Consider the following 12,183-nt stretch of genomic DNA (forward strand, 5'->3'; position numbering starts at 1 on the left):
CTCTTGTTCCTGCTGCCTACTTCAGTGTACAACGGAATCCCTGGAACATCCTGGATGCATTTTATGTGCCGTTTTTGCACACGCCAGATGTGATCCATCCTCACTTCATCCAGCAGAGGAACACCCATCAGGTCTCTCCCTTTTGGACCCCTTAGCTCCTCCAGCAGCCGTTCTAGTTGTACAAGAGTTGCTTCCTCTCCCCGAGTCCTCCTACGGCAGAAAGTACTCAACTCTTTTTTTGTTATTTGGCTGTCCACCATGGATCTGGTTATACCAGGTCTCTGTTCTTGCTGGAGCTGCTTTGTTTTTGATCTCCGCAGGAGGTCGAGGTCCCCTGCATCCCACTCAAAGATGCACGAGGACAGGGCCCTCATGAAAGCAGGATACAGGGGATGAGCATCTGTCGTACATCCCACAGCCAGCCGCCGCATGAAATGCCAAATGTCAAGTCGTATGTGGAGATCTGGCCACTCCCCAAACCTGGCCTGCAGCTTGCTCAGCCCCTCAGTTATACAGCAGCCACAGTCCACATAAAGCACCTTGGGAGGTGCAACCCCAGCCTGGCGGTACCGCTCCATCAGGCCAGCAGCCATCCTGTCCAGTCCTGGACCCTCCTGCACAGTCAGGACACTATTTAAGATTTGGCCCAGCTCGTTGCCCACAGAAGACACCCACAGGGCCGTTCCTTTGCTGTGTCCTGCCAGCTTCTTTGTGATCTACAATTAAAAAAGTGATGTTAAATCTCATAGTTTGTCTTGTCATTAGAAACCACTGAATGCCATAGATTTCATTGCATTTTTTATGCACTTTATACATCAAACATTTCACAAATAATTAGAATTAAACAAGTTTAGTTGTTTGTGAAATTAGAAAAAATGAGTGTGATCTACCAAACCTTTTTAAATTAGTGTACTTAATACTCTCACATTACAAAGTAGTTTTTCTAGGAGCATATGATAATAATAATGATGATGATAATTGTAATTGTTATTATCATTACATTATTACTCACCTTTTTGGTGGAGTCCAACTTTAAGATGGTGCCCAAGGTGGATGTGAGGCTGGCCTTGATGTGGTCTATGCGTGACAGGATGTCTCTGCCATACACAGACAGCAACCAGCGATCAGTGGGGACGTCAGCGGGCTCTGGGGGCTCCTGGCACACAACTGGGAACAGGCTGGGCCCATTAACAAAGTTAGAGCACTCTTCAAAATAGTGCCCCAACCTATCCAGCCATTCCTCCCCGTGATTTTCTTTCAGCTGTTTTAACAGCCGTGCAGAGCTGTTGCCCTGAGTCCGATCCCGCATCAGGCGGATGACACGTATGTCACAGGCATACCTGGAATTCAGATTCATAAAGTATTTAGTTTACAGTTACATTTACAGATCAATTTATTTTCTATGCCTCAAATTACCATTTTACAAAATGTTTTACTCACTTCTGGGTCAGGATAAGCCGGAACAGCTTTTGGTGCGGCAAGTCCAGCTGGTCCCGGATGGTCTGGGACGTTGATAGGTATGTGAGATTGCACCCACTGCACTTGAGTGTCTCCGTCACCAGCAGGTAAAACCTATCAATATCCAGGACCTTCCAAGCCCTTTTGTGGATACCAGCACCTGTAAGATGCTTCCCACAGGCTTGGCAGAACACCCTGACCTTCCACTGATGATAGGGCATCCACACCAGAAGCCGATGGGAAGAAAAAACGGTCGGGTGTTGGTACCTGGTGGTAGATCAGGGCTGGCACAGGAGGCTCATACCAGAGCTTCAAATCTGGGCGCAGTTTGCCAGAGCGAAAGAGTGTATTTGAAATCCATCTTTGGTCCTGCACAGGGATGGTTTTCCTCATTTCACTCGGCAACCAGAAAGAAGCTGCATCCCCGGCTGCTGCTGACTGTAACAGTGACGTTCCAGGCTCCCCCTGAAAACAGCACAAGAGATTTGGAAATGTACATAAATATGTCTCATTAAAGAAGACCTAGAACTCCATTACTTTAATGAAGACATACTACTGTACTCACAGATGAAACAGTCTCGCAGGTGTGTGCCGGGGAAGATGGAGCAATGCTAGGGCTCCTCACAGAGGACGGAGAAGGGCTGGAGGTCCTCACAGAGGATGGAGATGGGATAGGGGTCCTCACAGTGGACGGAGAAGGGATAGGGGTCCTCACAGTGGACGGAGAAGGGATAGGGGTCCTCACAGTGGACGGAGAAGGGATAGGGGTCCTCACAGTGGACGGAGAAGGGATAGGGGTCCTCACAGTGGACGGAGAAGGGATAGAGGTCCTCACAGAGGACGGAGATGGGCTGGAGGTCCACACAGAGGATGGAGATCCGAAAAAGACCCACCAAAATGGGATTTAGTGAACTGAAATGAAAAATGTACACTAATGTAAAGTAAATCCAATATGAATCCCAGCTTCAAAATAAGCATAAAAATGTGTTCTTCGAAAACTGTTATTTCAGTTTGTTGCACAAGGCTAAATTAATCATACAAAGTATTTAGCAGGGAAACAAAAACATTTACCCATGACAAAGATGGAGGGGACCTCAAAAAGGACCGTGGGGCTGGAGCTGTATCAGCAGAAGAAGATGGTGAAGCCATAGAGTGTTGGGTCACAGGAGGAGGAGGAGGTTGCAGTGCAGGCTACAAAAACATGTATATTCTAAGTTAAAAGCCATCATTCACCAGAATTGTAAAAGACAAGACATAGCTGTAAAAATGACTTATTGTAATCAGATTTCATTTTAAACCAGTTTACATTAGCAGAGTGAAAGCCACAGTCACAGGTCATAGACCCTCCAAAAAGGGTGGTCTGACCTCGTGTTTGCATGGGGCATTTTTCTATCTGAAACATTACAGCATCATCTCATTAATGGCAATTACTCATGTCTCTTTTTTTGTAGTGGCTTTACTTTACCTTCTGATAGAGATCATGCCATTTCTTCTGCCTTGGGGCTGGTCTATTTCCGGCGTTTGAAGGCCAAACCCCATTGCTGGCAAATGCCCTAAGCCTTGCCATCCACTCCTCATCTCCCATACCTTTATGGCTCTTTGGCTTGGAGCTCATCTGAAGATAACATTAGAAATGAGGAGAATCAAACATAACAAAGTATTTATGCACTTTATACAGTTAACAATTGGTATGACATGAAAGCATAAAAAAAATCAATATCAATAATATTTCTATACAAACAATAATTACAGTCAATTACTTATCTATCTATCTATCTATCTATCTATCTATCTATCTATCTATCTATCTATCTATCTATCTATCCATCCATCCATCCATCCATCTATCCATCTATCTATCTAGTGACATTTTAAGGTTACTACTATGCTATAAAGTTAAATGTGTCTTTATACTTTGCTCACAGACATCATAGTAACACTATTTTATTTAATCTATGGTATATTATTTTTAGCTGTTTAGCTATATAAAAGGCGGGGTAGGGGATCTTTTTCTGGAACATTTTTTTACGTATTGCTTGAAATACTCTTCACACCCTCATTGCAACCAATTAATTAAAAGTTTTGACACAAATATGAAAAGTTTTAGTGGCCTCTAGAACGTACAATCTAGGAAAAACAGTATCCAATCATTGTGAACGGTCCGTTCACAATGATTGGATACTGATGCCGTCTATCAAACTGCAATCTGCTCCTCCTTCCCCCTCCTTCCCCCTCCTTCCCCCTGTTCCTCCGTGAACGAAGCTTGGCAGGAAGCTAAACTAGAGCCAGCTTGGCTAGCACCTAGCATTATTAAACGTATAGTTAGCATAAACTAAATACTAAATACGACAACGATCGATGCTTGCTGTCAGAACAGCGCTCGTGCACCTTCGTGCTCGTGCGCGTTCATGTACTCTAGAGGCGTGCCTTCGGGGGGAAAGTGAAGAAAAGGGTTGGGACTTTTTACCTGTGTATTTTCAAAATGCAGCTTCGCTGGACTCAAAATCCAGGATCTCCTACCCTACCTTTAATACGACGTTTGTTTGAATGGAAGGATATATAAGAAACAATATAACTTGATACTTACTGTAAGACTGTTTTTTTAAGTCGGCAGAGACAACGGCTCGATGAAAAATCCCTCTTCTGTAACGGCTAACTTTTATAATCCTCTAACCTAACGAAGACAAAATCTTTAATTTGTTTTTTTTGTTGGTTTTCGTTGGAGGAGGGGGAGCGGAGGTCAACTCCAAGTTAGGGCTTCACCTTGATTGGCCAATTTCCATTGTGAGCTCCGGCGTTGCTAGGGTCGTATATCGTCACGGTGATTGGCCGAGCTCCATTGTGAGCTCGGGCGTTGATAGGCTCGGTTCATTGTGAGTCGGTGAGACATTGGCTAAATCGTTCAATGTGAGAATGGAGAAGGGCGAAGCCTATTGGAGGTGAGATTTAGACTAACGTGAGCGAGGTAGCGCCACAGAGACTCTGCCTGGCTTTTGTTGGCAGTGAGCGTGGCTTCGAGCTTGACTGCCCCCTCATGGCGGTAGATGCAAGCTTTCTGTATTTTTGCGTGATGAGACTCGAGTGAACTGCTGCTGATCTATGTCAAACTTGAACCGAAAAGTAGGAGGTGCTATACAGCAAGATTACCAGTTACAATACAATTGTAATATCTCTCATCAAACAGCTCAGAATGATTTGGCACCTTAACTCTTGTCAACCAAATGACAACTTGTGGGTTCAGTGGGACAAGTCACCCATTACAGCTATCGATTTGCTACCAAACCTACAACTGGTTACTGACCGGTAGATTTGTTGGTACACACACTCGTCCCTGGGTGGGCTCAAACCACCAACCTTTCGGTTAACAGCCGAACGCGCTGGCCGATTGCGCCACAGAGACTTGCTGTAGCTGTCTGTGGGCGTGGCCTCGATCATTACCACCTCTCATCCCTTCATTAGAGTATGTGTTCGATTTATTTATGTTTTTCATAAGGTTGATATCTGCTGTGTAGGTAACAAGTAAAGTAGCACAAAACAAGTAGTCAATAACTTCCTGCTCTGACTTGTTAAAGAGATTTAATGTCAATTTTTTTCCCAAGTGCCCTCATTTGGTCTCTCAGCCTTTTTGAATTTTTTCCTGTTTGTGTGTGACTTTCATAGCAATATGACAAAAAGGTTGTTTTTTCACTTTGCTTGTGCAATTTTGACAAAAGACAGAGGAGCCTCCAGGTTGAGTCATGCATTACACTGCACTTAACAGGTCACCCTTGGAGAAATATTTTGCCAAGGAGCGTGTATAATGCGTAAGGAGAGCGTTTTGGCGGCAAAATGTTTGCTCCAATTCTCGTAAGTCAGAACGTCCCTGGGTGGGCTTGAACCACCAACCTTTCGGTTAACAGCCGAACGCGCTAACCGATTGCGCCACAGAGACTCTGACTGGCTTTTGTTGGCAGTGGGCGTGGCTTCGAGCTTGACTGCCCCCTCATGGCGGTAGATGCAAGCTTTCTGAATTTTTGCGTGATGAGACTCGAGTGAACTGCTGCTTATCTATGTCAAACTTGAACCGAAAAGTAGGAGGTGCTATACAGCAAGATTACCAGTTACAATACAATTGTAATATCTCTCATCAAACAGCTCAGCATGCTTTGGCACCTTAACTCTTGTCAACCAAATGACTTCAAGGATAACTTGTGGGTTCAGTGGGACAAGTCACACATTACAGCTATCGATTTGCTACCAAACTTACAACTGGTTGCTGACCGGTAGATTTGTTGGTACACACACTCGTCCCTGGGTGGGCTCGAACCACCAACCTTTCAGTTAAAGGGATAGTTCACCTCTTTTGACATGAAGTTGTATGACACCCCATATAGCAATATCATTTATGAACATTGACTTACCCCCCGCTGCGTCCTGTGAGCCGAATTCCAGCTGAGTTTTGCGTTCCACGAAGGTAGTCCGGCTAGTTGGCTGGGGTCAAAAAAATAAAGCGTTTTACTTCTCAAAAAAATATCCGTTTAAAAGAGTAACACATTTGCATCACAAAATGTTGTCCAGGAAAAAGTCAGACCTCACTTCGCTTGGCGCTATTTTTGCCTCCCTTGATATCAATGCGTCCAATGTAAAACTGTGCAGACCGAAGAACAGACCGAGCACTCCCTAGCCACCTAGCGATAGCTGCACCTGTTACGGTGTTTACTGCTCGGAAGCAGGGGACTGCTCGGTCTGCTCTTCCGTCTGCACAGTTTTACATTGGACGCATTGATATCAAGGGAGGCAAAAATAGCGCCAAGCGAAGTGAGGTCTGACTTTTTCCTGGACAACATTTTGTGATGCAAATGTATTACTCTTTTGAACGGATATTTTTTTGAGAAGCAAAACGCTTTATTTTTTTGACCCCAGCCAACTAGCCGGACTACCTTCGTGGAACGCAAAACTCAGCTGGAATTCGGCTCACAGGACGCAGCGGGGGTAAGTCAATGTTCACAAATGATATTGCTAATATAGGATGTCATACAGCTTCATGTCGAAAGAGGCGAACTATCCCTTTAACTGCCGAACGCGCTGGCCGATTGCGCCACAGAGACTTGCTGTAGTTGTCTGTGGACGTGGCCTCGATCATTACCACCTCTCATCCCTTCATTAGAGTATGTGTTCGATTTATTTATGTTTGTCATAAGGTTGATATCTGCTGTATAGGTAACAAGTAAAGTAGCACAAAACAAGTAGTCAATAACTTCCTGCTCTGACTTGTTAAAGCTGCGGTCTGCAACTTTTTTTTAAGTCATATTAGCTTGAACTGTCATGGGATTCTGGAAGTAGAATATTAAATAGTCTGTTTAGGAAAAATAACGAAATCTGTACCTCCCTCTGAAGCCTGTAATCATGCTTGCAAAAACCGAGCGCTCCCGACTGTTTTTAACCAATTAAGTTAGGGTGGAGGAATCCTACCTGTTAATCACAGCTTATGCACACGCTGCTGAGCGTGAGTCATCACACAGCTTGTGTGCGCTCACACTGGTGTGAACTTACGTGCACAACCTCGTCCACAGAGGGGGAGGGGTTTGGGGGCGATTCGGAGCTTGTTAGATGTCGGGGGAGGGACCTGAAAGTTGTATCAGTTCGAATTTTCCAACTTTAGACTCGTAATTTTGAAAACCTGCCAACTGCAGCTTTAAAGAAAGAGATTTAATGTCCAATTTTTTCCCAACTGCCCTCATTTGGTCTCTCAGCCTTTTTGAATTTTGCAAGCATGTCAACCAAATGACTTAAAGGATAACTTGTGGGTTCAGTGGGACCCCGTACATCTTTTGATTTGCTACCAAACATACAACTGGTTGCTGACCAGTGGATTTTTTGGTATAAACCATCGTCGCTGGGTGGGCTTGAACCACCAACCTTTCGGTTAACAGCCAAATACACTAAACGATTGTGCCACAGAGACTCTGCCTGGCTTTTGTTGGCAGTGAGTGTGGCTTCGAGCTTGACTGCCCCCTCATGGCGGTAGATGCAAGAGTTCTGTATTTTTGCATGATGAGACTTGAGTGAACATTTGACTGCTGACTAAATCTATGTCAAACTTGAACCGAAAAGTAGGAGGTGCTATACAGCAAGATTACCAGTTACAATACAACTGTAATATCTCTCATCAAACACCTCAGCATGCTTTGGCACTAGAGCTGGGTCATATACTCGACGTATTCGACTTATTCGACGTCATAATTTCGTCGACATGAATAATTTGCGTTTTATGCGTCGCTAATTTTTATTCTTTTTTGGTTGAAGTCCCGTTCCAAACGACCTACTAGATGAACTCTCACTCCAGTCCAGCGGTGGCAATAATATGCACCAGAGTCGCCAATCAGTGTAGACGCCTTAGTTTAAAACGGAAGAAGAAGAATTCATAACGATGGCGGCGGCAATTAGTAGTTGGAGCACTGAAGAGCATATAGCTAAAAAAATCACGCACACGGTCTTCCAAAGTCTGGGAATTTTTCACCCTTAATGCTGCTAACAATGTGGTTGTTTGCAGACTATGCAAATTTAATTTGGCGTACCACAGCAGTACATCAGCGATGCACGAACACTTAAAACGAAAGCACCCTGGAGCTCGTCAGGATGGCAGCAAAACACCGTAAGTCCTGTTAATTTCAAGATCCTCTCTGAATAAACGCTACTTTAGACTGTTGAGTTGTTGTCTAGTTATATTCCCGGCGTAAAATTTACGTCTTTTAATTACGACTAGAACAGGTCCCATGTTTGCCTAGTTTAAAGCTGTTAGCGCTACCAGTCCCGACATGTTTCTTCTGTGTTATCTATTTGCTAACACCGGACGGTGGATTTTATACTCTGCCATTATGTAGTTCTAGTCTACCTGTTGACTGTCGAAATTCCATGATCTAGTAGCAACCAGATCCAAGCAGTAAGCACGCATTACAAGTTGACAATTTAAATTACATAAATAATTTTTTTAAGTTGAGCCTCTGAGATGGCTGTAGTATAGCCTACTGTTAGCTAAATGTATCATAAAAACAGCAATGATGTGGACGATGCTATATTTTTGATTTGCTGCTGTGAATATTCATGTACTTTATGTTTTTTGCCTTTACAGGAGTAACCAAGCAGTGTGGCGGACCTTTTTTCATAAAAAGAACCAGGCACCTTGCACACCCCAGGAGGCTAGTGTGTACACAAACAGGATCGTCTCTATGATTGTGAAGGACATGAGGCCCCTTGCGATTGTTGAAGGTGAAGGCTTCCGTGAAATGATAAACACTTTCCACTCAGGATACACCCTTCCATCCAGGCGCATCTTCACTGACTAAATGGAGAAGAAGTATATGGTTACCATGGACAAAGTGAAAAGTGAACTAAAAAAAAAGCATTTCCAAACCATCCCTAACAACTGATGCTTGGACCAGTCTGGCCACTGAGGCATATTTAGGTGTCACCTGTCATTTCATTAATGAAAATTGGGAGCTGACCTCGTTTAGCTTAACTACAATGCCGCTTGAGGATCGCCACACTGCTGAAAATATTGCCTCTTGGGTTGAGATGGTTGCAGATAAATTTGATTTCTCCCTTCGAGATGATGTACTGGCGATTGTACATGATGACGCAGCAAATGTTGTTGCAGCTCTTCGCATCCTAGAGGAGAAACATGGGGTAGCATCACATCGTTGTGCCGGCCATACGCTTCAGTTGGTGGTAAATCATGCCTTGAAGAACAACCCCATGATCGACAGGACACTCGGGGCTGCATGGTCTCTTGTGAAGCATTTCAAGAAAAGTGAGCCGGCTAGCAGCAAGCTGAAACAGAAACAAAAACAGTGGGGTACAGCTGAGCATACCCTGCTCAGTGGAGAGTCCTATGTCACAATATCTGTTTTACCTCCACTGCTGAAGGGTCTCCATGAGTCTACAAAGAAAACCACATACGGGTCTGCTTCTGTGAACTCTTTTCAGATTGCTGCAGACCAAGAGATGAAGGCAAGGTGGGAGTCTGAGTCTGCTTTCAAAGAGAATGGACAAAATGTGGCCATCATTGCTGCTGCCCTTGACCCCCGCTTTCGTAGGATGAAGTTCCTGTCACCCGAGGATGCTTTGAAGGTACAAGTACAAATTCAGGCTCTGATAATTTATATCAAAAGAGCCAAGCAACAACTGGAAACGATTGAGCAGGAGCACTCGGCCAGTCCCCAGCAAAAGAACACCTCTTTGCTGGACATTCTGCTTGGCTCTGCGTAGTGTGACAGGATGAGGTCAATCGCCGCGTCCAACTGCTTCAACTGTGCGAGAGCCTCACGAGCGGCGACCAGGATTTCAAACAAGTTTGATTTTCATCCGAAAGCGTCAGGAGGTGGTCGGGAGGGCTTAATCGTTTGTCATTACCCCATGTATACTACACGATGCGAGACGCACGATTGAGCCAAAACCCGGCCCGATCTCCAAAATAGTCGCACGAGTGAAAGTCTTGTCGACATCGGGCCAAAAATAGCACAGTGCATGCCCAGCTTCAGGAGGCCAGTGCCTTATCCACGTGACTATTCAAAATAAAAAACACAACTTAAAGAAATCGGGTAAACGATCCTCTAATCCATTTAACAAAAGTGAAAGATTTCAGTCTTTTGACAACAATAATTCTTATTTTTTACTTATATCAGAAAAGTGGACTTTGGAGAACACTCGTGAGCACACCAAACTAGTTTTAATTAAGAGTGTGTAGAAAGGCTTTCAGAGTTGGTCAAGTGTCAACTGTGATGCTATGAATGTTACATCATCTTTTCCAGGTTTTTAAATGAGAGATGTCGAGTTTGATTAGGAGCAGAGCCACTCGGCTTCCTCGGTGCTCTCCACGGTCCTCCTGATTCCCGCGCTTTCTTCCTAGCCTTCTGGGTGTAGCTAAATGGTGAAAGAGACATCCATATTCTTCATTCAGCCCATGGAATGTATGTTTAATTCTGGTGCACAAAATAATTACTATTTTGTACCTTGAAGGCTTCTTGTCCATGGCATGGAGAGCTGTGTAGCGGTGGACTATTTCCTCCTCCTTGGCTGACAAGGCTGTGCTACATGCAACTCAGAATCCTACACTCACAGATGCAGATATATATTGTTCAATAAATAAATCCACATGCTGCAGTAGCTTATCAGGACTTAGTAAATCATTTCACCTACCTTGTGGAACCCACAGGAGCACAGAAGGCTAATTCCCCCGAACAGATCCTTTGTGTGGTTCTGCAGGGGACAAGCATCAATTTTCTTCAGGGCCCTTTTCCACTTCTTGGCCCCTGAACGTTTGCCAGTAGAGAAGTGGTATTGGTCCTGGGCATATTTTACACAGATGTCCCTCCAGTAAGCATCAGGTTTCCGTGTCTTACTCATCTGCAAACATTAATAAAACAGGTTAATGTAAAGCTCGGCTATGTGTACAGAGGGTATGAATTCATCCCCCTTTCACAAAAATAGAATCATTATTATCTAAATGTGGTTTCATGTAGGGATGTTTGAGGTTGTTTGATTTAAAATTGGGCGAAACAAAAGCAATTGCACTTAGGACAAGTCAAATTTAGGGTTGGGGTTATTACAATCTCTTCAGTATATACCCAAATGTGGAAGGCAAATTAGGTCAAATTATAAAGGGCTTGCTTTCCAGGTAAAATGTGGCGGGATTTATGTCCACACTCCTCAGAAATCTTTTAGGTGCTCTTCTGGTGAGAGGCCTTAAACATGTCACAGAAAATAATAATGGACTTACTGTGCTTTCTATGTTAAAATTCTCAGAATATTCCTTCTCTATTCTCACTTGTATTTTTCTTCCTTCTAAATTTTTTTTAATCCATTTAAACATACAACCATTTATACCCATTCTTCTAATTTGAACTAATAACCCTTCTCTCCACATCAAGTGCCTTGAGATGACATTTGTTGTATTTGGCGCTATATAAATAAAAATGAATTGAATTGAATTGAATATCATACGCTCCTTCAATATAAAAAAATACTGCTACAACACTCTCTTTATTTACTTGAGCCTTTCTTATTTCATTCTCTGGACATATTACTGGATCCATTGTACTCCTCCCTCTCCTAAATCCACTTTGATACTTTGATATAAGTCCTTTACTTTCTATATAATATAACAATCTTTCATTTACCATTCTCTCCATTATTTTACATATATTGGATGTTAAAGCTCTTGGTCTATAATTTTTGATTTTTGGTTTTGATTCATCTTTTCCTGGCTTTCTAATTGGTATAACCACAGCTTCTTTCCAACTTTTTGGTAATTCTCCCTCCTCCCAAATTCTATTATACAATTCCAATCAAATATTCTCAGAAAATTCACTTAAATTACTTACCATTACATAACAAATCTGATCTTTCCTGGAGCTGATCATTTATATTTTTAAACTGCCCTATTCAATTCCATTATTGTCAATGACATATTAAATAAATCATTCGATTCGACCATTTTTTCCAATAACTCCTTATTTTTCAGAATTGTCTTTTCTCGCCCTACTACACTGATATTTTCAGAACTATGAATTCTAACAAACACTTTTCTCAACATCTCTGCCTTATCTTTATTTTTCACTGCTGTTGTTTGTCCATTATTTAATATTGGATATCCATTCACTCTTTTAATTCCTTTCATTCTTTTAATCACTTTTAACAGTTCTTCTTACCTTCGCTTGCAATTTTTTGAATTCGTTCAAATTCTGA

The 12,183-nt window shown here is 43.0% G+C and overlaps 2 non-coding genes across 2 annotated transcripts; both read right to left on the reverse strand.

Moving 5' to 3' along the window:
- Nucleotides 1-4,784: 4,784 nt before the first annotated feature.
- Nucleotides 4,785-4,858, reverse strand: trnan-guu (transfer RNA asparagine (anticodon GUU)). Its single transcript has one exon. It is a non-coding gene; the product is annotated as a tRNA-Asn (tRNA).
- A 457-nt stretch (nt 4,859-5,315) lies between these two features.
- On the reverse strand, nt 5,316-5,389 carry trnan-guu (transfer RNA asparagine (anticodon GUU)). The gene has a single exon. It is a non-coding gene; the product is annotated as a tRNA-Asn (tRNA).
- Nucleotides 5,390-12,183: the final 6,794 nt, after the last annotated feature.

Source organism: Odontesthes bonariensis, chromosome 8 (assembly GCF_027942865.1).
Source record: "Odontesthes bonariensis isolate fOdoBon6 chromosome 8, fOdoBon6.hap1, whole genome shotgun sequence".
Taxonomy (NCBI): Eukaryota; Metazoa; Chordata; class Actinopteri; order Atheriniformes; family Atherinopsidae; genus Odontesthes; species Odontesthes bonariensis.